The sequence below is a fragment of the Macrosteles quadrilineatus genome, unplaced genomic scaffold (assembly GCF_028750875.1).
Source record: "Macrosteles quadrilineatus isolate MER2022 unplaced genomic scaffold, UCM_ALF_1.0 Scaffold_2__2_contigs__length_208266976, whole genome shotgun sequence".
Taxonomy (NCBI): domain Eukaryota; kingdom Metazoa; phylum Arthropoda; class Insecta; order Hemiptera; family Cicadellidae; genus Macrosteles; species Macrosteles quadrilineatus.
The window spans coordinates 181,058,178-181,083,735 of record NW_026542595.1 but is presented as its reverse complement, the minus strand read 5'-3'; the positions used below and the strand labels follow the sequence as shown (position 1 = coordinate 181,083,735).

General features: G+C 36.1%; 1 protein-coding gene across 1 annotated transcript in view; it reads right to left on the bottom strand.

Annotated features, from left to right (window-relative positions):
• Window positions 1–25,558, bottom strand: part of LOC128986553 (E3 ubiquitin-protein ligase HECTD1-like) — a 132,121-nt gene that overhangs the window by 83,300 nt on the left and 23,263 nt on the right. The window lies entirely within an intron of this gene.

The following is a 25,558-nucleotide window of genomic DNA, read 5'->3' as shown; positions in this document are numbered from 1 at the left end:
TTAAATTGTAAGGACGCACAATGCTTGTGAAAGAAGCTTGACGAAGGAAGAAGGAACATAGACAAGTGTTAGAATAAACACATACATTAAAGGAGTTAAGCGGACATGATATATTCAATTATCAAAACTTGTTATACTTAATAAGTAAAAATTACTGTGTTTTACTGAGCTAGTTAAAGAACTCTGTCAAAGAAAATAATTTTGATTTTTCATATAGCCTTTCCAGTAAATGTTGTCAAATTGTTGCAAGACGAATCGTATCACATCCTCGTCATATTACTATTGTGGATGCATTAATCAGCTAGCATGCCACTTCTGTTGATTATAGTGTGCAGTGTGCTGGTAAAGTACCTCACCCCTCGAACAGTGGTGGGGGAAGGTTGAGGGTGGGTTGGCATAACTCCACACCACCACCTCAATCATTACGAACCCTTCCCTTTTAATATTTATTCAGTGCCACGACGTCCAAAACATAATTTTTGAGTTGTTGCACGACGTCCAAGTGCCACGACGTCCAAAAGTACAGTAACTGCCAAAAATATAGTCTTTCTACAAGCTTTGGACGTCGTGACACTTGGACGTCGTGAAACAACGCACTATAGAATTGTAAAAAAGTTACATTTGCGGGAGTGTTGCACGACGTCCAAAGTCGCTGCCAGTTGCACGACGTCCAAGTGCCACGACGTCCAATAAATATTTGACTGTTGCACGACGTCCAATATAGCTCAGCGCTGTTGCACGACGTCCAAGCTCCTTCATGATGACCGGTTACGATGACCGGCTACTTGCCGAATAGTGTTCTCTCGTGTAAAATGCTTATGGAACGTTTATTAGTTATATATACATGGGTATATGTTCTTGTTCAGAAATATATATACTATGAATATTTGAACCATTAATTGAAACATCATAAAGTAAAAAAACATAAAAAGAAAAAAATAAACAAGGCAACAGTTGGAAAACTATAAGGTTTACATGGTTTGAAAAATGATGACATTTTCTTAACAACCGATCAACGTCATTATGTTTGGAGTAAGCTTTTAAATACTTATTTTTTCAAGACTAGATGAATGTACATTGATCAACATGATCTTTGAAAACTATTTTTTATACCCTCATTTTAATTTTTACTAGTATAAAGAATAGAATGCCTTTTTTGAACTGTTTTTAGGCTTCAATTAAATGTCTTTATGTAGCAAATATGTTTGTTAATAGTATTCACTTAACATTGACTTAATTTCATTTCAATAAATTTTGTGTTTGTGTTTTGCTACACCACTTATTAAATTGCAACCAATGAGAATCTATATAAATAAAATTGGTGTTTTGTCTGTACATTGCTCAGAATCATTCATTTGTAGGTTATTTTTACGTTTTATACATTAAAGAAGCCGAAACAAGTCTCATCTAAATTTCTGTCTGTCTGTCTTCCTGTCTTTCTATAACACTCAAGATGACATTTTACGCAATCTTCTCCAGGAAAACGAGAGTACCTATCAAGATCCAAGTCATTTTAATGTATTCACTGGATTGGCGATAGTGTCTTTAGCCATTAAAATATGGCCTCACTACTTAGTAAATAATATTACGGACTTTAAAAAATGCAGTTTTGTGCGATTTTTGTCAAGTTTTCGTCCAATTTTTATCACATAATGATCTATGAAATAACGAACAGCTGTTCGGATCAAGATTATTTTTTCTCGCTGTCACTGATATGTTTACAAATACCACAACCATTTCCGATCACGTTTTGAAGGCAAAGCCCATTTATCCAAGTGAGATTAAAATCGTTGTCTTACAAAACGGCTTTAATTAATCGCAAGTGGAATAATATAGTGAAACCGTAAATGAAATGTAATAACATCATCCAGGTTAGGAACCAGAGATTCTTTGTGTATAAAATTGTTCTTGAGTTTTGATAACCTTGAATCGGTTGAGTAGTATTTGCGCCGAGTAGTATTTGCGCCGCGTAGCACCAGCGCCGCGCCAGCTAATTAAATGAGGGTTAGCAGTTTTGACAGGTTAACAAAGGCGGAACCAATCAACTGCACTAATATGATTATTGATGACGTAGTTCCTACCACATTTTACTTTCAGCGTAAAGTGGTTGCATGCAGTCACCTCGTGATCCGTGCTAATGGTTACACATACATAATTTTAAATCTAATAACTGCAAAATTTATGCCACCACAAATATCTGCAAATATTGTTCACTGGTTGACAACAATACACAGTATACTCCGCCGTTTCAGTATAAAGGCTACCTAAAACCAATTAATTACCAATAACTCAAAAGAGAGGAAATTACGAAAAAAATTAGTTTGTTTCTGTACCAGTTTTGGCAGTTCTGTATACATCGCGGTTCGTGAAGCCTGGGAGTTGAGACAGGCCTTATATCAATTTAAGTTTATCTTAAGTCTAGAAATACTGTACAAAATAACTCTCTAAAACGTGTAGTGGCAATTACCACAAATATACCTCACTTTAGGCGTATTTCCCCATAAGAATAACATGGAGATAATTTTTTTGCCACTAATTCCAAAAATCCTGATATTTGTCTACATATCCCTACATATAATCCTCATATACTATATTCGGAATCAAGCTAAAAAGCTAATTCTTTCATTTACTGACCCATTAAATATAAAGTACAGTAGGTATAATATAACCTCAATTTAGGCACTTTTTCTCCTTAAGAATAACATGGGTGAGTTTTTTTAGCCATTTTCTAATGACCCTGCTTTCGGCCTATACAAGCCCATGCAAATGTTCAATACTATTATACAACTCAATAAACATTACAAATCCCCATCCATTTCCCACGAATATTTTAAAAATCATCAACTTGACAGTGCGAGATTTGCACGTGAACTCGGGCGTGCTCCCGGCCCATGCTTATCGCTTCTCGTACGATTTTGATTAAATTTGGCATGAATGTGTAAGGTTGAATCACCTGGATTAAGTTTACGAACCACCGATATTGGAATGAAACCTGTTGCTATTTGCCTACACATATAGGTATAATATAAATAAATTAACGATACTAACGTCTTCTGTACCATAATGTTAAATTCGCAAAAAATTGATGTTATTACCGTAGGTGGCACCGTAAGACCTAGGCCCGTGACCAATTTACTTTTTCATTTTGTATAGATTTATATACGTCCGTGAACGCGATAACTTGAGTAATTTTAGTTTGCTTGTTTATGGATATATTTTGATCAAACTTTGCAAATTTATTTATTTTATACTAAGCTATTCATGTTTTACTAAAACTCCACTTTAATAGTTTCCTTGTAGCAGCTAACCTAGGTACTCGTTAAACCTAATTTTATTTACATACATTCAATTGAAAATCAATTCAGACAAATAGAAATTCACTTAGTCGGCAGGTTTGCTGTGGCGGGGGTATTGTCTGTTTAGTTAAGTGTTATCACACAATGAAACTGTGAACCTGATACCATAAGGTTTTTTTTGTGAAATAACTTTTAACCCGTTTTGATTAACCAATGTTTTCGATTTAGGTGTCCTTGTACATCTTATGATATAGCAGACGGACGAATGGTAGCTAAAAGTGTCAATTTGGGCTTGCCCCCCCCTCAAAGTTATTGATTTATTTACATGGTTAACTTTTTTAGAACCTGTAATTATGACAAACCTTTTTATAATGGGGTTTTATGTATGAACCCGTGATCCTTCACTTCGATGTATAACCTTTAGATAGCAAACAAAAGACGAAACCATATGGGTCTAAACTATATAACGTTTTTAATCACCAGTTGTAAAAAGCCTTTTTAGTCCCTAGGGAGTACAAGTCAACTGTTGTGAACAGTTGTAAATGTCGATTGTAAGTAATTGCATGGTTCGACATTATTTATCGATTCATTTATTCGGTTAGAGGTTTCAGAAAGGTTTTATTGTAGCTTATTGTTGCATTCTTATCAATTGTGCGACATATCGATGATATAATGTAGGCTACAGAATTGTAGTAGACGAAATGATTGAAAACTGAGCCCTTCTTTGTGGATTCTACGATGTTCATTTTGCTAAATTCTACTCAAAACTGACAATGACAACACCATTGAGTGACCAAAGGTAACATTAGGGAGTGGGTTACTACGAAAGGTATGGGGATATATACCCCTAGCAAATCCCCCTAATACCAATATGACGAGCTGTTTGCATTCCACATAGCACCGCAGACTATCCTGGTGCAACTATTTTCAAAAAATTTCATAGGAAAACAAAAGTCCCCCTTTCTCCTAAATTAGTAATGTGATAAGTAGAAAATATCTACTGGTCATAATAATTATAGCTCAGGAAAAATATCTATACTAACTCAATACTGCATGTGGTGGTATACAAGTGTTTCATCATTTTTTTTTGTGCAACAGTGCACTACTAGTACAAGTTAATTAGGAGTATGGAAAACGACACTATTTACAAGCAACTCAGTCAAGTAATGTGTAAGTAATTATGACCCTCGTCACTTCTGCATCATTGAACTAATCAAACTCCGCGGCGCTGGAAGCACGGTTTAATCCGCGGCGCAAATGCTACTCGGCGCAACTGCTACTACACGCCTTGAATCAGTGTTGTATAGGGCTGGGAAACTTGAATTTATTAATGATCGTCGCCAATACCTTACTAACTCATTGACGGCGCTTCGATGGTGGTTGTGTAAAGTGTAAAGTAAAAAATCACAACTGCAGTGGGTGATTGTAACAGAGGTTTACGGTTTATGGATGATGCTAAACTCGCTTTTCCAATGTGTCACTTTCTGTTCCTACTCACCGTATGATGCAATCGCTGGACCATACAGCCAATAGGCCCATAGCCCATCTCTTGGGTACTTACGCCTACCCAATTATTCATAACAACCTTTTCGACGACAATCCTTGTTACCGGTACTTTTCCCTAGAATACACGGCCTCCCTACTTAAGAAATAAAATTACAAACGTCCAAAAACCCAGCATTGCGTGATTTTTGTCACATTTCATTCTAATGTTAAAAGATATACCAATCATTGTTTAGAGAATAGGCCTGCGTAATCTATTAAATAACAAACAGTTGTTTTTATAAGGTTGTTTTTTTCAAACTGAATAAGTTTACATTAAAAGTTGTTTACGAATAAAGCAATTAATGGGAAATAATTTTGATTGCCGATAACTTTTCACGAGAAAATCCAAAACCAAGAAATCAATAACCTTGGGACTTGATTAACGCATTTAATTTGTCGGACGTAATTCTTAACTGTAAACGTTGGTTTTTGGTACTGGTTTTGTTTCCTTAGAACCGTTGGTAGCAGCAAGAATAATTTTTACGTACCAACACATCACTGTAATTTACAAATTAGTTATCGTTGGTGTTGCACCTTATTTATACAGTGGTATCACAGCCTTATTCAATTTAATTGATGCCTTAACTGTATAAGTTTTGCTTTTTCTGTCTGTATTCCAAAATGTTAGTTTATGCTAAGAAAATGATAACTCATTTAAGTAAAACATTTGTTTAGCAAACCATCATGAATTGTTTACGATTTACGTTGTTTATGTATCAATAGTTCGTGGCCTATTTTGGTAATTTTTATTATAGGTTAAATTACCATTACCAATCTAAATTGTCTATAGTACTTCATTTTATAAAGTAAGCCGTCATTTCGACAGCGTTTCGGGTCATCTTCGGTCCAAGCAAATATAAATTGTTATGATAAAATTTGATGACATTGACAAAGATTTCAAATTCTAATTTTATATGTACTTTGTTATGCTTAAAACGTAGCAAATTCCCTAATTAAGTTCTGTATTTTTGTGTGTATGTCTGTTGGTAACGCATTTATGTCCTTATTTCTTAGTGTCACGAAAAGGACAAGAGCACCTTGATAATGAAAATGTCAACACGAATAAAGTGTTAAATGGTAAGGTTGAGGTAGTACTTTAAATGCCTTTAACCATTGTGGGAAGTAACTTTCAACTATAGGCCTTAGGGCTATGCCTCATAGATTTGTTTTGGCTTGAAACTGTCAGATACTGTATTTGCGAAGGTTTATATATAATAGTTTTGCCAGCATATCTGAAAATATGCAAACCAACTGCTTTTCTTAATATAAGAAGGTTTCAACTGACTACTTTAAGATCCCCGTGCGTAGAACGGGCACACAGCTAGTATCATATAAATAAGTTGCACACAGGGTTCTTTTGTTTCCCCAACTCTAAAATACAACGCACATGAATTGAAAATGTTATAGGTTTAATAGTACTGTAGCGAATCGAATATCAATAAAGTTAACGTATAACAATAAATTTACATATTCCTAGATTATAATTGAATGCGTTTACGAAGGAACACCACAACCTCAAAATTCAACATTACAGTATATTTACTCAAGATTTATTGTTTTCATATAGCACAGTTGACGTTGCCAACTAGCGTGGGAGCGGAAGTCCTGATAAAGGCTGGTTCTCGGAAAAGTAATAAAATAATAAAATTGTAGTTTGAATGAAACATTTTTTTTAATTTTGTACAGGATTCATGGGATCCTCAGCATCAAGTACAAACTGCAAAATATGTGTCAAAGGTCTGATTAGACCTTCCGAGATTTAGACCTTCAGCAACTGATCCGTTTTTTACCTTCCTTTAATTTATTCTTTTTCATGTTGTGCTTCATGTAACATACATAGACTAGAGGGCCGCTCATGCCCTTGACAAATAAATTAACATTTTCGCACTAATACAAATCAATATCGTCATTAGACAAGAATTAAAACATAAAATTTATAAACAAAACCTACCACGGCATAATCTTGAACAAGTATGCCTACAAACCTACGATAAGCATGTTTGTTATTATTATACTTAACCTACAAATGCTATGACTTAGGGCATACGTGTTTTCCTACATAAAACATGCGAACTAATTGCGAGTGCGACGTGAACTTAGAAAAAGACTAGTAAGAATTTACAACTGTGAATTTCTCAGAATTGATTGACAGTTCAGATGAACCTTTGGCCACAGACTACGGAAACGTACAGTATTATTGTATTAGTATACTGTATTTGTATTATTGTGTTACTAGCAGAGTACCCGTCCTTCGTACGGGGTTGACATATAAGTATAAATGCTTATTGCAGTTATAGAAGAGGACACGATTTAAAAAAAAAAAAAAAAAAAAACTGGTCTCTTAATTTATACGGTATCCTATTGTGTAGCACACATCTACCATAGTCCTGATGTTCTTGTACCTAGACCATGAAAAAAGTAAAGTTCTCATTGTGTACCACAACTTTTTTTGCTAGTTGGTTCAAATTAGCTGTGGTCATTAATGCAAACAAACAACATAATTGTGCTGCACCCTGTTTGGCAAGCCTTATAACTTTTTAATGCTGTTTAATATCATAGAACCAACTTGTACAGTTGAAACGGCTGACAAAATTCTTTAATTTTTTTAAATATGAATTCTCATAAGGTTAACTAGAGAAAGTCCAGAGCCAGAGCCACCGGGGCGGAGACTGAAAGAATTTTTGAGGTAAGAATATGTTAATCGGGGATGTCATCTATCATCATACCAAATTTCAACCTTGTCGGTTTAGTATTTTTCGCGTTTGCTTGTCACAAACATCCATCCATCCATCCATACATCCATGGTTTGCACTGTAAACAAAAAGCTATCACAATAGTTCCATACCGACAAATAGGAAAAATAGGAAAATATAAATAAATATGGAAAAAGGGTAATTTTCTAACATATTTTAGTGAAATTATATAATCAGGCAAATGGAAATTCAGTCTACAGATTTGCTGTGGAAGGGGGATTATATTACGGTTTACACAAAAATAAATCAAAACATAAACCTCATAACACTCAGGAAAAGGGCCTAGGTTGATAGGGCAATGATTATAGAATCCTAATTATTTCCTATATCCATGATGAATGATTTCTTTTAAAACGAATTATTCCCACTGTTTCACAGGAAACATTTTTAACCATTGTAGTAACATCATTATAGCTTAAAAAGTTGATAGTTTACATAATATTTAGCACATTTGACGGATAAAACTTTTTTGAATTCGTCATATTATAAGTGTATGAAAATTCATATATCTGTGTATCAATATCTACTTATCTCATTTCTGTTCAATGGAAGTTATACAATTTCAATGATACCGGTACTTAAATGGGAAGTCTTACAGCTGTTATAAAACTGTGCATACATTTTATCTTACGAGTAAATTTGCTACCAATTGATATAGTATGACAATTCTATTCTACTGCAGTACTTAGAATTCTACCACTACTCACATTAAACCAACCATATTTACTTTTGGGCTAGTGATTAATTTATTGTATTAATCATACAATATAGTGAATAGTGTAGGTAGTCATTTATTTATTTCGTTTCTATGACATAGCTCTATTTTGTAGAAATCAATTATGCAATCATAACAACAGAAATACTGCATCATTACATTTTACGGTGACATAGTATTTATTTTACATATAAAAAATTTTAGCTAATGCAATAATTAGTTCAATTAGAACCATTGAATATTGAATAATTTAAACGATAATCGAAGACGAAGCGGTTGACAACTTTCAAACAGTTGACTAGGAATAGTTGCCTTCAATAATTGCAATGCGAACTGTATGCACTGAGGTCGGCAAACAGTGTTAGTGTTCACAGTGTGCAGGCACTTTGGACGTCGTGGCACTTGGACGTCGTGCAACAGTCAAATATTGATTGGACGTCGTGGCACTTGGACGTCGTGCAACTGGCAAAGGCTTTGGACGTGGTGCAAATGATACGTCTTTACAATTATATAGTGCGCTGTTTCACGACGTCCAAGTGCCACGACGTCCAAAGCTTGTAGAAAGACTATATTTTTGGCAGTTACTGTACTTTTGGACGTCGTGACACTTGGACGTCGTGCAACAACTCAAAAATTATGTTTTGGACGTCGTGGCACTGGAAAAATATTATTGGACGTCGTGGCACTTGGACGTCGTGCAACACTCCCGAATTGTTCACAAAATTTGATCTTTGGGAATATAGGTACATAAATAGATTATACAAACAAACTTTTGAGGTCAGGCTGAATTTCGAGGAAGGACTTAAAAGATACCGCATGTAACATTTAGATACCTATCACGAATTTTATCCTACTGTAGTCATCTATCAAAGTGAAATCGCCATGATTGGAGGAACTATTATGGATGTACTACGATTTTCCCTGGGTAATTTCCCATCACAGAGGAGCGTATGGATGACTACATGGCCGTGTAGGGCAGAGCCCGAGGCTGGGGGTTGGCCAGGTGAACGATCCAATCACATCCGGATGACGCGGGCGACCTTGGACCATGGACGTACCACGGGCCCGCGCGATCTTACAGGAGTACACTCCCGGAAACTACTTGAACCAACGAAACGCTTTGAGGTTAACTAAATACTTGAAATTTTCAATGCCATCTGATAATCAATAAGCCTTTATATAAGAAATTGCTTTTAACGGATGAAATAAATTATGTCTACAATACTTTTTTATATTTCTACACACAGTAAAGGACTTCTCCAATTTTCGATTGGACGTCATTGTTACCAGCATAGCTGGTCGAAATCGACCAACATCACAATTGCAAACACATTTGCCGCCTTTTGATTGTTTACAGTGTAAGTGTAGACATATTGATAAGTTTTGTAAGACATATTTCATCATATTCGAACACTTTTTTCTCTGGGTCGTACTCGAAGTAAACATATACATAAAACCGACAAATCTGCTGACCAAAGTAATTTACAGATGTTAGCCAATACTTGACTGGAATGCAAGTAAGATTTACACAGTGATTCGCCGTAGTAAAAAATCCACATGGAAACAACCATCAAATTTACTGACCGACGCGAAATCAGTAGGCAAATACTGGAATGCAAGTGACACGCTCACTGTGATGATTCATATACAATACAAAGGTCTACTGGCATTTTCCTGTTATAACTATGGAAGGTTCCAGGTCCCAATGGACTGACCTTGCGCGACGTTTCGCCGGAGACCTCCCGGCTTCTTCACGTCTGGCAGAAATAGCGAGGCTCGAGGCCTCCCGGAGGTCAACCCAAACTGTCTCTTAAGACTTGGAACATCATAGTACAGTATCAGTCTAAACAGTCAACGCGAACCGGTAGGATTCGGAATAGTTCAATGATTCTATGAGTGGTTGTTCCTACTGTTTAAACAAGTATACATAATTTTAAAATTAAACTACCGTAGCACAACAAAAGGCACGACGTTGGACGTAGGCTCGACCTATACCAAGAGTGTAGTGTTAATTTGTATGACGTTTTTGTAATTAGGTTATATTTTATTTTGCGTTTACACAGAGAGGGATTTTCAAACAAAATTGTGTCATCTTTACCAATACGAAAACACAAAACCGCGCCTCAGATTTTACAATAGGATGCGAAGACTACTTGCTAAAGCCATTAACGTTATTTTCCATATTTAATTTGGCAAAACAGCAATCAGCTGTTCCTATAGCATTGCTGGCAGTAGCTCCAATACAGCCAAAGTATCTCGCAGTGGCCGATTGTTATCAGATTCAGTAATGCGCACAACTAGGCCAGCCATTGTCAAACTTATATCACATTCGGCGAGCTCGGGATTGTTTAAGTTCTTTGATAACTACAGCGAATTGTTTTTAGTATATAGACTAACGTAAAAGGTTTAATATTAACAACTACAGTAGTTGCTTTGCAGAAGCATGGGAACACATAGTATGACATTGCTGTTTTGAAGCAACTGTGCAAAATGCTATTTGTTATTTACTACGTGTACAACACGATTACTAGGTGGTGTACAATATAAATTAAGAATATATATATTATTTAACAAAAAATCATCTAATGTGTAATTTTGACACCTGAAATACATAGAAACATTGGTCCTATGGTTACATCTAAGATTTCCTAACGTTCCATCTCATTTTATAGAGGTTTTGGTGTTGTAGACTGTTTTGAGCCACGAATCACTTATAAGGTAAGTAACTTTATAAAGATTTGCATTCGTTGAAAGTATAGAAAGTCAGTGGTCGTTAATGATAGCAGCTTTTACAATTTATTAATAATTCAAAAACTTGATGATTTTCCAGGCATATTTTCATAGATAAAACAAACACTTTCACATAACAAGGATGAATAACACGATTACATAATGATTATGTTATTTTTATCGAACGGTATTTTAACAGAAAGCCTGGGCATAAAATAACAGCAGGCGACAAAATATGGTAAACCTCATTAACAGTCGATAGTTAATTGGTGTTTCTGTGTGAAATTCCAACAACACTGGCGAACCAACAATACTGAAGCATTCCAATTTTGGTGAAAATAATTGATAGTCCTTTTGCAATATCGGACCTAGACTACAAATACAGCAATGAATAGTTTGATAGCAAATATAATGTAAATAAACAGTAATAAGCACTAAATTGAATACAGTATAAACAATAGCTTGGACTTCGTTAAAAAACCCAATATTATAAGACAACTTGGCGAATTTAACCTGTTGTGATATTCGAGTGGCGTAACATCATATTTTACCAATGTAATCGATTCTATCACACCAACAAACTCACACCTCGATTTTCTCAAATTTAGGGGTTTTCGCTTGAATCTAAAGCAATTGCCAAATACTGTACTGTACTTGACTATTATTTTACTTTAGAAATGTGATGCAAGTCTGAGTAGGCCTACTGTTCACAACACATGTCGTCGGGCGACAATACAAAAGGTGATCACGTGTTAATGTCAGATGACCCAACAATGATGCAACGTCTCATCGTCTGCGTGTATAACAATACAAAACATTGCTTCCGCGACCCCACTGTGGTTTCCTTGTATGGTAATAACTGACGAAAATTCTAGGAAGGGACGAAAATGAACAATTGTATATTACTTTCTCAAATGGTTAATTAGTGGCTACTATCGTCAGCTTAAATTCGCTTGGTACAGTAAGTGCTATTGTGTTGTAACTGTTTAACAAACCATTATTTACTTCAACCTTTAAATTTTTTTTTAAACACCAGAGAAGTTGTAGGTCTGATTAATAAATTAAATATTGTCATTAATTAATTTACTCGCTAAAATACAAACAGTTTACCTTGAATTTTACAAATTCTCACTTCTTTGGTTTTAATTATTTCGATAATATTTTTAATATTATTTTAAGCAAGAGTAAATTTCAAAAGCTAAATATTAAGATTTCCCCACAGTTAGTGCAGTTCCCAATGAAAATGATATGTCCCGAAGATAACCAGACTACTGTATTTCAACAGTATAATCGCTTACAAACAACAAAGACCTTTCAAGTTGAAGTTGATGGCGACAACCTTACGTAAGGACAAATTACACGGGTCTCGTAACTTTTACATAAGTGTTAGTATTATCAAGGTTACATTCTGCACACGATTCACACGACGAACTTTGCAGTAGCCTGAAAGCATGTGATGTTTCTAAAAAAAATTTAACTGAATATTAGGAATCCTCATGCAATATTTCAATTATTAAACCACACAGCAATACATTATAGACCCCCCACGGACAAAACTATTTCCTACTCTGCATTCAATCTTCGTCGTTCTACTTTACTGTACCTGCTTATTGCCTTGTCGTTTCGATGGCCCTAAATCTAAAAACAAAACGCGTCGATTTTTCGGCACTGTTAGAAGTCAGTTAACAAGTCCTACTTCCTGAAAATTACGCAGACTTGAGAAATAATTGATAACACATGAACATGTCATTTCCTGAATGATTCACAATTTACACATCACAAAGATAAGATTCTCAACACAGCGTTTACTAAAAATACCGAGTCGTAACGTAGCACAATGAATAGTAGGGAGCGAATACAACCAACAAAAATTAAATAAACGTCTTGGAAGAGAAAATGTTGAGGTTTACATTTTACCTCTTTAGAAATTGAAGATTCCTGCCAGATGTTGTGGTACTGTAACATTGAAACAGACCGACAGCAGTGCTGCTGTTAGCATAAGTTCTGGCGTCCACAGCTAGGAGTGTGGCACTCTAAGCGGTGGACGCCAGAACCAGTTTTAAATCCCCTTAATAGACTGTATACTGTGTTTGGCCAACATTTCTTAAATTTAATATGCATTGTAATAACCATTTGGGCAAAAATATCGAGAAACGTGTCATCATTACCTATTTGATAGCTTTTGATGGAGTTTTTGGCTTATCTGAGGTACTGAAACGCAACACGGTTATATGACAACTAACTTAGCGTATTCCTGCAGTCATCTAGGGTGGTGAAGGGATGTGAGAGGTTCTATAAGAAGGCTTGAGTGGAAATCCCCATAGACAAAATGCCCGATTAACACACACATTGTCCCGTTTATTTTGGGACACGAGTCACAATGATTCATTGAACCCTTAGTTTGTGTAACGTTTAAAACTTCCACGTCACATGAAAAGGGGTTGAACGGGATTTTTAAAATGTTATTCGCTCTCCTTAAACATAGTGGTTGGTTGAATTTAGTGAGTCATAAGTAGTATGTTTTCTGTGGTCGTAGGCTCAGTCGGTAGCGTCGCGGACTTCGGACCCAAGGCAGCGATGTCGTGGGTTCGGATCCTGGTCACTGCCACTAAAATTTATCAGTACAGCATAGAGAACTTCTCTGTGAGTACAGTTCACCTTGTACTGTACCGGCTCACTCCTGGCTTTGCTGTAAACGTTCAACGCACGGGCGCTTAGTGTATGTGAACGGGTAAATGCAAGGTTAAAAGAGGCCGCCAACCTCTTTTATATATAAAAAAAATAGTATATGGAGAAAGCGCTATTTTTTAATTATTTTAGAGTTGAGTTAGAGTTTTTAGTGGATATATCCACTTTGGGTCCACCTGGCTTATAAAAAAATGGTTTTGTAAGTGATGTGGATGTGTTCAGAGCTACAGACAACACCTGTGGTTCGACTTTGACGAATATTGGTACTAATTCATTGTATCTCCAAGGTTTTTAAAAAATGTTGGAAAGATTGCCCCCCCCCCCCCCCCACCTAAAAATAATAAAGTAACGGAAAAATATGGTTTTAACATAAACGGCTCTGAAAATGTTGATTGACATTTAGTATTCTTTGATCTTTATAATTCTGAATAAAATGGCACAACCCCAACGCTGTATGAATAACGGTTCAAAAGTTATTGCAATGTTTGTGATTCCCGCATAAATACGCACAGAAAACCCATCCTTTTACCATTGACCACTTAGTCTACCTGGCAACATTCATCCCTGGTTGATTCTGTCTGATAAGTATATGTCAGATAGCTGTTCGAAACACTCTTTAGAACATGTACCTGGTTAGATTCTGGACACAGATATAATTTGTAGTTTATCAACTCATGATGTTTGAAAAATTAGACCGCTAACTAAAAAACTTAAAATGCCATCGACACAATAACACCAAAAAAGTAGTACATTTCTCGGATGTGACAGACATCACGTTACAAAGAATGTCATACCATGTCTGATGTGCAAATGGCTGCGATTTCTAGAAAGCAGTTCGGTGTAGAAACTCGCCGGGGAGGAGTCGGATATAATATCTGATGAAACCCGTAATTGCGACGTGACGTAACGTTAACGTCGGGCTGTTGCCGTTATGCTAATTACCAAACCCCGTCTGTTAACGTTTCATTAACGTTTACACGTGTTGTAAGGTTACTACAAACGATTGGATTTGATTATGGACGAGTTTTGATTAAATAAATTATCAGTAGTATAAAGCAGTGGTATTGGTTTGATTGGAGGGAGGAAGGAAGAAGTCTACGTCGCTCCAGAGACAGTGTCAAAATCATATCCTTTACTGCCATGCACCTTTCTAATCCTCCATAAGTCTTTCGTCTAAGGGGTTATCCGATGTACCGTCTGGATTACCAGAATACAACAAGGCGAGAGTTTAATTAGATAATTTACATTTTCTGCTACACCTTGCGCGGTTACAGTTATATCATTCGAATCAGCACATTTCTCCCTATAAAATCCCAACAAGTAGTCTACAACAACGATGATTGTTTTTGCAACTAATGCAAGAATCAATAAACTGTAAACGTAGCCGAGTTGTTATGCTAACCTTAAATCTGAAGGTCGCTGGGTCGATCCCGAGCGATTCATGACTCAGTTTTTTTTTTTTTTAAGGCTATCAATAAATAAATGAAACTATCTAATTAAAGGTCAAGATAACAACAGGGCCGCAGTTTAGGCTATCTTACAAAAAAACTTAAAAATTCCAACAGCGTCGAAAACACATATAAACAGGAGGTATGATATACAGTATTCAGTAGAGGCATGAACAGTTTGTCTACTGTACAGTAGTATTTCGCTATGCAGCTGGTAGAATCTCTAGAATCTAGACTGCTGCAGCGCTCTTCCCGTTATGACCGTGTTACCGCCTGTGCCTCAGTGACTTGAACTTCATTTGTCTGGCAGACCTGCAGTCAATACATTCACCTACCAAAGGTCACCGGTTCAATCCTGAGAGATGGCTAAGAATGGTTCAACACTGGTCCTCGAACATTGCCGTCAACTAATAAAATAAAGAAACTGCTGGGTTACGTTATTTTGATCCAAACCTCCAAGCCATAAGGTTTTGTCGTCTAAGATCGTCTAAGCTATGCATTTAGGTGTATGGTATACGTGAATTACGTTAGAATTAACTCTCTATTTCTTTCTAGACTGTTTTAGTCAAAAAATAGATCAATTTCAGGGCGTATTCCATCCCAAATATGAACCAAGAATCAGTTTATAATTGAACGGGTTGACTTGTGTAGCTGTTTTTACTATGATCATCTGTTTAGTTTCGTAATATATGTGACCAATGATCAAGGACAGCTAGGTTCAGTATCGTACCATCAACAATGACAGGACTGTTTTAGAGTTACCCACGATTACTAGAAAAATACCGGTATGTATCATAAACATTTAAACAAATGACGTTGTTGGCCCGAATCCCATACTAATAGCAACATATGTTTTGGCAGTTCCATTTAAGCAATGTTAAATAATGTTTATTTTCGGGCCAAAAACGGCATTTGTTTATGTTTATGATCCATACCGGTATTTTTCTAGTAATCGTGGAGTTACCTCAGGACCGAACCGGCGATCTTCTGATAATAATGAGCACTATAACCACTCAGCCTTGGTTCCACGATAACAGGAAACATTCAGCTCACTAACCCAAACGGATTACTGTAGGCCTACAATTAAGTGTGACGTTCGACGTTCTGTAATTTTGTGACTGAATAAAACTAGTTTTTTTACGGAATATTCAATCATCGCAATTTGTTCTATAATGCGCAGTCTACACTTGGTAAGTCTAAGTAAGTTTTCAGACCGTACAAACGACATAACGGTTCGCGTCTGTTCGACGGCGATCAAGGGTAACAAATTTCCCTGCGACAATAGCGTGAAACGGTCGGAATCAATGTTCCAGGTCAGGGGAACAGTGGTTTTTGGTCCATTTAATATGCTAACTTGCGAATAAAGCACCGCAAGCGGTCACGTTTGGTTTGGAATACCCGTGTTTTAATATTTATAGTATAACCATAGACCAAAAGAATTAAATATAGACCGACAGCAGTACTGCGGTTGGCATAAGTTCTGGTGTCTACCGCTAGGAGTGCCGTGAAGTAGCGCGGCGCTGTAACTACACGGCGATCCTAGCAGTGGACGCCAGAACATATAATAAAAGCATCACGGCTGTCGGTATATATTTAATTCTATTTGTCCATGGTTTAACTTTAACATTTAAATTTCTAAATGTTGTCTAGTCTTATGTCTAAATTGCGTTCTTCTGTTTAACGAATGATTATCTGATCGTCCATTTTCAGTCGTTACAAAATCCTAAACACATTCATCTACTATCTACAGTAGTACTTATTATTATTTTAAAAATATTCAATTATTTTATTTAGGCAAACATCTATGTCAGCTTAAGCTGAAGTTATAGTCACAAACTGTATAAAAATGAACATTTTATCTATGTAAAGCCAAAGCAGAAAAAAACTGTTTCTATTTCGTAATATTCGACGACCAAGTATGTTGGTACTAAATATATTGTTTACCAGAGTATTCCAAAAATATTCTACGATCTATTTCATAAATAGCCCATAATGAACGAATGTAAACTAGTAATAATTCTCCAATGGTTCATCATCTAAATTACGGTAAAAAGTTACAATAATTCTTCACCATATTTCTACAAAGTTCGTAAATATTTAACAAAAAAAATTAATTGCACTTTAACAATCACGATTAATAATAATAATACACAGTTCTTGAAAATATAGATCAAATTCATAATTCTATCCTAAAACCTATTCCCTTGCCAAACATAAAACTAAACCTTATTATTTTACATTCCACACTTTACACTACAGATGTAGATCAACAATAGACTGGAGAGTTTGTTATTGCAATGTAGACTGTGGAGTGTACAGCATGCGACGCAGCGCATGTAAATGTCATGCTCGCAATTAAAATGGAAATCAATGCTGGGCGTCTGACCGCGCTATGATAACAGATAACTCTCCAGCTATCGTTGCTGATAACATTAATGTCTCATATGGTCTGCCATGTAGCATGTGACCTCCCCTCAACATGTACCATATGTTTTGAGCGACGTTTCTGACCTGAAGTGAATGTATCTTTATGCCTAGTTTCACAATTTCACATTGCATTTTTTCTATTAGGCTTAGGTAGAATCCGAATTTAAAACATGTAAGAATCATAAGTTAGAATAGGGTTCGGTTGACTTTTGAATTTATTTAAAGATAATTAAATAACAAGAAACATGTACTTAACAACAAAACTTGCCGTATTGGTGTCTTCAGCTGTTTAACATGTTTAATTGAAGGAAAGGTAATTGAATCGACATGTCCAAATGTAAATGAAACATTACTTCAATCATCCTCACTAGTTGTTGAGTAAACTTTAAGGTGGTTCAATCAAAGCACACGGCACCTTAAACTGAAGGACCACCTACGTGACAAGTCAACTTGTACATACACTATTAACAAATGTATACATTGTTGTCAACAATAACACTGTTAACACTCAACAACAACATCTATGGAATAAATGAATTGGCGACAAAGTTGGCAAGATGATAAATTGACTTCTGAAATTCAGAAAAGACAGCCTTCAAACTTGGTGTCTACAAAAACAACCAATTTGGTGATTTTTCGACAATTATCACTAGAATGTCTGACTATGAGGTAAAACCTGGTCACGCAACTTATAACACTCCTTGGCAATTTCCTGCCATTCTAAGCCAAGCACACAACGTCTTGTTACCACGAGCCACGAGAAAGACGCTGTACTTTATTGTTCAACTTATTAACTAGTCCTGTACTTTTTCGTTATACTGTACTATTATGTGACAAAACGGATGCTTTGTTATATAGCCTACAATAACATGTCGATACTTAAGTAGCTCTTTTCATCTTTAGGGTAATCAGTTGTAGTCTAGGACCAGCTAGCTGTACTTCGTTCTCACTTATAATCTTCAATTGTACATAATAATAGTACATTTTTGGAACCAGTTATTATTGACTGTTGTTTTCAAATACAATTCGCTTTCTTGTTAGCTGTAGCCTACTCTGATTTGCCAGTTTTAAATCCAGCGTTACCACACATAAAACACAATCAGAAATCCGATTGTACAATAGGATCAGAAGTTGACTCGCAGTGTCCAAACTAAACCTTTAGTTTAATATTTTAGAGATACAAAATCATTACGTAGCCTAGACGTGTTAGTGGAAAGTCAGCACGGGGGTTCAGGCTGTAACTCTACGGACATCATCATTGACTATAATGACGTCATTAAAATACATACACGCGAGATGCAACAGACGCGTGCTACTTCACACTTGGCTACCGGCTAGAAAACAACCAGTAAAGTGTATCTACTTCTCTAATTATACTTTAAAATTTGAAATGTCTACTGCTGGGGAGCTGAGGGGTTATGGAGCTCGCCAATCAAAAGGTTTTTGGATCCATCTAAAGTCAATAGTTTGTTGATGGTTAGAAACTGGGTCCGGCTGTTTCTGATATTTGGTCTTTATTACCCTGACTAATGAAACTAGCCAGCCAGTAACATCTCACTCCATTCTAAATTCATCATTCACTCACTAGGTGGCGTCTACATTTCAGTTGATAATTGGTTATTGAAAAAATGCTGTCAACCTCAAATTATAGTTAATTTGAGGTTAACCCCGTTAATTATCACAAATGTCTAAGTATAGCTATTTTAAAAGGCTTGAGATTAAAAATTTGAAAAATGGAAAACGTTAATAGTTTTATAGAATTAGTAAACGTTTTTAGAGTAATTTCAAGATACAAATCTTAACCTAAACACTTCGACTACTTTTCACTGTTTGCAATACCTTGTAAAATATGGGGTCTAAAAATGACGTATTGAATTTCAGCTTGCTTTTAAGATACTGCTGCAATATAAATATCTATGTTTGTTTAAATAAACTCGTTGATATTCAACGTGAAAATCGGCCAGGGATCGGATACAAACAAGTGCATTAAAATGAAGCGGTCCCGTTGTAACTTTCTCTCACGACCCGAGAACTGCTAGAGCTGAACTTACCGCAAACCTGGCGTTCGTTCCACACATACCACCTGCGGTCACAGAGACTTGCAGCTCTACGATTAGTCAATATCCACAAACATTATGTCAAACGGTACATTATGTGGGTCTGAACGCCAATTATCAAGCCTCAAATACTTTAGCCTCAAACCAAAACCTAATGTTTTCAATGAAAACTACGCTTGAGCTTTCCCGAGCTATATAGGAAAATCAACTTAGATTCAGCAAATTTGGCTTTTGAAATGTAATCAAAACCACATTTTCTTGCACTTCTCGTAGCAGCAAAACAAAGCACATATTGAACCACTGTTATTCGAGCTACAGCGAGGTGTATATAAACATGTAAGTACAGTACCCTTAAATTATGAAACTATTTTAGTAAAATAGATCAACTAATAATTCCCTTAGTCTGCCCATTTGCTGTGATACGGATCTCAAAATTTATTTAGGGACTCGGTAATAGTAAATAGTAATAGCGATTAGAAATAACGGTAATAAGTACTGTAGTAGTAGGCTAATAATTTGGTAAATGCAAATTACAAGTGTTTTTAAAACTAAATATTCTAGAATATTGCCTATAAACCAACACAAGGTATCGTATATGAAAAGCGCAGTACACACTTTTTATAACAAGAGACCTCTAGTTTAACATGCTAAAATTGAACTTCACGTCTCTCGTTATAAAATTGCACCATGACCGATCAACGCTTAAATCACCTGTCACGTATTTTAAGCCTACGCTAAAAACCGCTACAAATTAACAATCATTGAACATGACACGTGGTAATCTACAGATTAAAGTGTTTCTAAAATTGTGCGTTTACTTCGTAGCATGATTTTAACTAGGTCAAAGTCCGGTTGCCATCAGCAGGCAGTAGAACCATAGATTAAAAGTATGTTTAATCTATGGTAGAACCTTCCCGTATATTCCTGCATCTACTCAACGTGTTTCAATTGATTGCTCATCATTGCACCACAATAACAAAGGAAGCCATAATTTGTTGCCGCATGAAGACCATTATAGACCAGGGTTGACTTTCTTTCAGTGATAATGCACTTATTTGCGCCAATCAGCTTGCCAATTACATAACAAGTTAACGTTAACGAGCAGATACGACCAGACAACACATTCATTATCACTTTTTTGTACTGAATCTTGGTATTGTTTCCTTTACTGTTTTATTTGAATAGTTTGGGAAATAGTATAAGGGGACAATTTAATTTTAGTTACTTTTTTTTAGTTTTACAAGAATGAAAATAAGAATAATAAATCTAGTTAACAAAAACTGACAGCATTATATTGTAGTAATGCTGCGTAAAAGCAAGAAAAACAACTATATCTGGGAATTAAGTTTGAAAAATAAAGAAATACTAGTTAATTGTGGATTAGGCCTATTTAACAGTTTTAAACACTTTTAGTCATTGCAAACAATACACTATCAAAAGAAAGTACAAGAGGAACAGATTTAACTTATCAACATGTATTTATCACATGAGACATACAGATAGTACTATCGCCAGGTCCAAGCAATGGCCTACATTATGTTCAGAGCTATTTTCAGTGATGGATAGATGGGCTATCAAGCAAAGCACTGTCCCAATAAACATCAGAGGCTCTATGTGAATTAGAGATAAGGGCATTTCCATTAGCTACACAAGTAATACATTTGGATTTTAAACTACATTGAACATGCTTATTTTGGTTTGGCTAGGCATTTAAGGTTTATTCTTGGTACAAAAATGGAAAAGAATAAGTACTGAACTTGTACTTACACACTTGACTAAATTTCCAATGGGTTAAAGTAATGATTTAATTAGAGACTAGTGTACACGTTGCTCGAATTCGAGCAATTGCAAAGTATTACAGGAGTTATTTCAAAACGAATAACAGTCATATTTACAATGAGTTCAAAAGAGTCAACTCAAACATTACCGGTTGGTGTGTAACACAGACCATGTTTATCTTCGTTATTGACAAACCTAAAGCATTCCGGCCGGATTTCTCCTTCTCAAAATGCCTCGCTGTACAGGCAACACTGGTCATTGATAGAGGGCCAATTGAGAACAAAAAGTCGTTTTGGGGTAGTGTTAGGGCGCATTTATAACTTAACTAGCTGTACCCGCGGGCTTTGCCCCGTTTGACTTCATAAGTGAGCTCGTTCGCATGGCTCAACCACGTCCTGGTTGAAGTTCGTTCGCTACGCTCACTCACCTTTAGGTTGGAGCTCGTTCGCTGCGCTCACTTGCCTTCGGGTTAGCTCGTTCGCTACGCTAACTCACCTCCAGGTTAAAGTTCGTTCGCTACGCTCACTCACCTTTTGGTTGCAAACTAAGCTGTTGTCATAAATTTAAAAAAAATAATAGTGCTGCACCCTGTTGGTAATCCTTGTAACTTTAATGCTATTGCACATCATAGAACAGAACCAACTTGTTTAATTGAAACAGCTGTTAAGATTCATTAATTCCATTTAAATATGAGTACTCATAAGGTTAACATGGGAAACTCCAGAGCCACTGGGGCGGAGCCCGAGAGTCCGATCAGAATAAAAACAACTTAGTTTTCCTATTTAATGCCTAAAGAATCAGTGTACCAAATTTCAGCCTCCTAGGTAAATGGGAAGTGGGAGAATTAGTGATGAGTGAGTGAGTGAGTGAGTCAGTCAGTGAGGGCTTTGCCTTTTATATATATAGATAGTTGAGAATGAGATTGTCCAGGGTCAGGTGCTGACTTGATGAGTTAATTACGCGCCACTGTTCTGTAGCTACGGTCGTTATCACGATTACGCCTCCTGTCTATGTTTCGTTGTCTTCACGTCGTAGGCATTTAAAAGAAAAAAACAACAATTAAACACATTAAAGCTACACAAAACAACGATAAATGCACAAATTTGAGATACAACCATACTAACACGATCCGTCTTGGGGGTTATGTTTACACAAACTCAAATACTGTAGTAAATAAATGTACTCAATGCGTTTCATTGGATTGAAAAATAAAATAAATAACAGCAATTAAATTATACAGCTGATCAAAATGTAAACAATTGTGTTCTCCATAAGGATAACATGGGAACTTTCAAAGCCAATGGGGCAGAGGCCAAGGGACTTTTTCAAAAAACGTAAGGCCAGTTTGCAAATCTACGTGACACGCTCTTTCCAATGAGACGTCAATGGATAAAATCGGTTAAGAAATGGCGGAGGAGTTCAACCGACAAAGTTTCATGTAGCGTATTAATTATATAGATTGCCGGCTAACGGAGTTTGAGAGTGTGAGACGATCTGTGAAGCTTTGTTACTGTGTAAATGACACTCAAAAATCAAAACACAAAAAAGTGGACATTTAGCTATCACATTGTTGATGAACACAACCCAAGAAATATATGGAAGTGTGTCACAAACCTGCAGTTACCGACTAAGATCAGCTGTTTCATTAGCTACGATCATTTATATTTAAAGCCCATAGGAACAGCTGGCGGGCTGGGTCTAGTTTTGATCCATGCTACTGACCTCTCTCAGGATCGAACCAGTGACATTTTGATGGTTAGGCGAGCACTATAATTCACTATTTTTCTGATGATTTACATAACTCTGACAGTGTCAGATTAGACCACATGGTTCCTGTGTGTAGCAGGGGGGGGGATGTGGTCTATTTTTGATTTGGCAAGGATGCCGCTAAATTCTCAAACATTGTTTTCACCGTGTGGGAAGCTTGTACACATTGAAAGTATGCGACATTGGTTACGCCATGCGCAAGCATTAGCCTTGTGCTGTTTTGGAACCGTTCATCAATGGCAAGACTAGAAAATAAACTGACAACGCAAAAGAAGTTATAAAATAATACAAAGAAACACCCTATAGGGAAAATGGAAATTTGCTTAGTCTCAAAGATTGCCATGACAGTATTTCTTTGCATTTCAAACTAAAGCAGTAGGCCTAGTACATTGATATTTGATACATCTGTTGTGTTGTTTATTCTTAATATTCTTCCAAACCATCGTCAGATACTCCCTGAATTGTGATTTTGGACAGGAATTGACAAAACTAACATGAATTTGTAATTGATAAATCAAATTTACTTCTTGCATTTATGTGGCATGAGCCACCCTTCTTCATTATTTAAAGCCAATTTAGAAAGTGAAGTTCAAAGGCTTCGTTGCTATGGCGATAGACAAGCTACATAACACGGCATGTTAGTCTAGCACTTAATCCAGTAATGTTTTTTCTCCTTATAACTCAGAACTTTTTAATTATTTATTTTTTTCAGTTTTAAGTTTATGATATTTAGGCAAGTTTGAGAAAGATTCATGGTAATTGTTATTAATAATGGTTCAAAATTCCCTAAACTAAAATATCAGCAATCGGTTCTACTTCAAATATTAATTATTTCATCTACACTTGAACAAATACACTTTAGCCTATTGCAGTGTTGTTGTATTATGCCTAACATTTACGGAGAACATTCCATAAAGTGTAAATTTAAAATCCCATGTTATTTTTATGGAGAATAAATAATACTGTCGTGGTTAACTTGTTCATATAATGGAATTTAAATTTATTTATTTCATAGAAAGCTATCGATATTAAAAAAAAAAAAAACACATTATCTTTCCTATTGCAGCAAACCTAATTACTAATGTTATTTAAATAGAAAATAAATCTGACAATTTAAAAGGAATACCTAAATGGAAATATAGCAGAGTAATCGGAAATTCACTTAGTCTGCAGGTTTGCTGCGGCGGGGGTCTACCAACGATGTAAAGAACTACTGGATTGCGCTCTCAGTAGCACTGCGGGCGCTGTTTTCGGTCTAGCTCCCCCCACCATCTACTAGCAGTAGCCGACGCAGCCCATACCGGTACACTCACCATTGTAAAACGCACTTTTTAAGTTGCTGCTCTGTTGAAATATATAGATATAAAATATTGCTAATGTATGCCAAACCCTTTTTACTATTCTAAACTTAATGTCTTCTTCTTTTCTTGCAGAAAATAACATATTTGAACTCTTAAAAACCCGACTACATTCGTCCAGTTTTTACCGCAGATCTATGCTTGACATTAACGTGATAGGCCTAATTTTTTCTTTCTTTTTTGTGACCCATTTTGTAAGATACATTGTCGTTACACATTGAAAGAAATAATATCTTGTTTACGTCAAACATAGCGTTACGTCTGAGGCTAAAACTTAGTAAAATTATACTAATTGTTTATGTACAATTTTTTGTTTCATAAAATAGGATTTCATTGCACTTTCTATTTCTTCTTTGTAATCACTTATTATTTTACCATGTACAATATGGAATTAGCAATATCAGTTGTCTAAAAACATCTAAAAATCGGGTTTAGTGAATTTGTAGCTTTTAAAGAATTCAGATGGGCTATTTTCTGCAAGAAACATTACAGACATAAAGGTTTAGATAGTAAAAAGAGTTTGACAAGCGTTAGCAATACTTTATCCCTATATATTTCAACACAGCAGCAACTAAAAATGCGCGTTTTATAATTGCAAGTGTATGGGCTGCGTCGGATTCTGCCAGTAGATGGTGGGGGAAGCTAGACCGCGCGGCCAACACTGAGCCAGCGATCCATGAGTTGTTTATATCGTTGGGGTCTACCAGTGCTGGTCATTTCACTGCAGTGGCAGTGACCAGGATCCGAACCAATGACATCGCTGCCTTGGGCCCGAAGTCCGTGACGCTACCAACTTAGCCACTGACTCACCAAATACTTAATAATCCAGATCTCTTGATAACATGACAACCTGTAGATCGCAGGTCCCATAATTGATAAACTATCCAGATCTGTCGAATCCGTAAATGGTTTTAAATGTTGTATGAAGGCAGTTGAAGGTGGGGGTGCAAATATCAGTTTGCTTTAAAGGTAGAACACAAGCACAATGGGGTGGG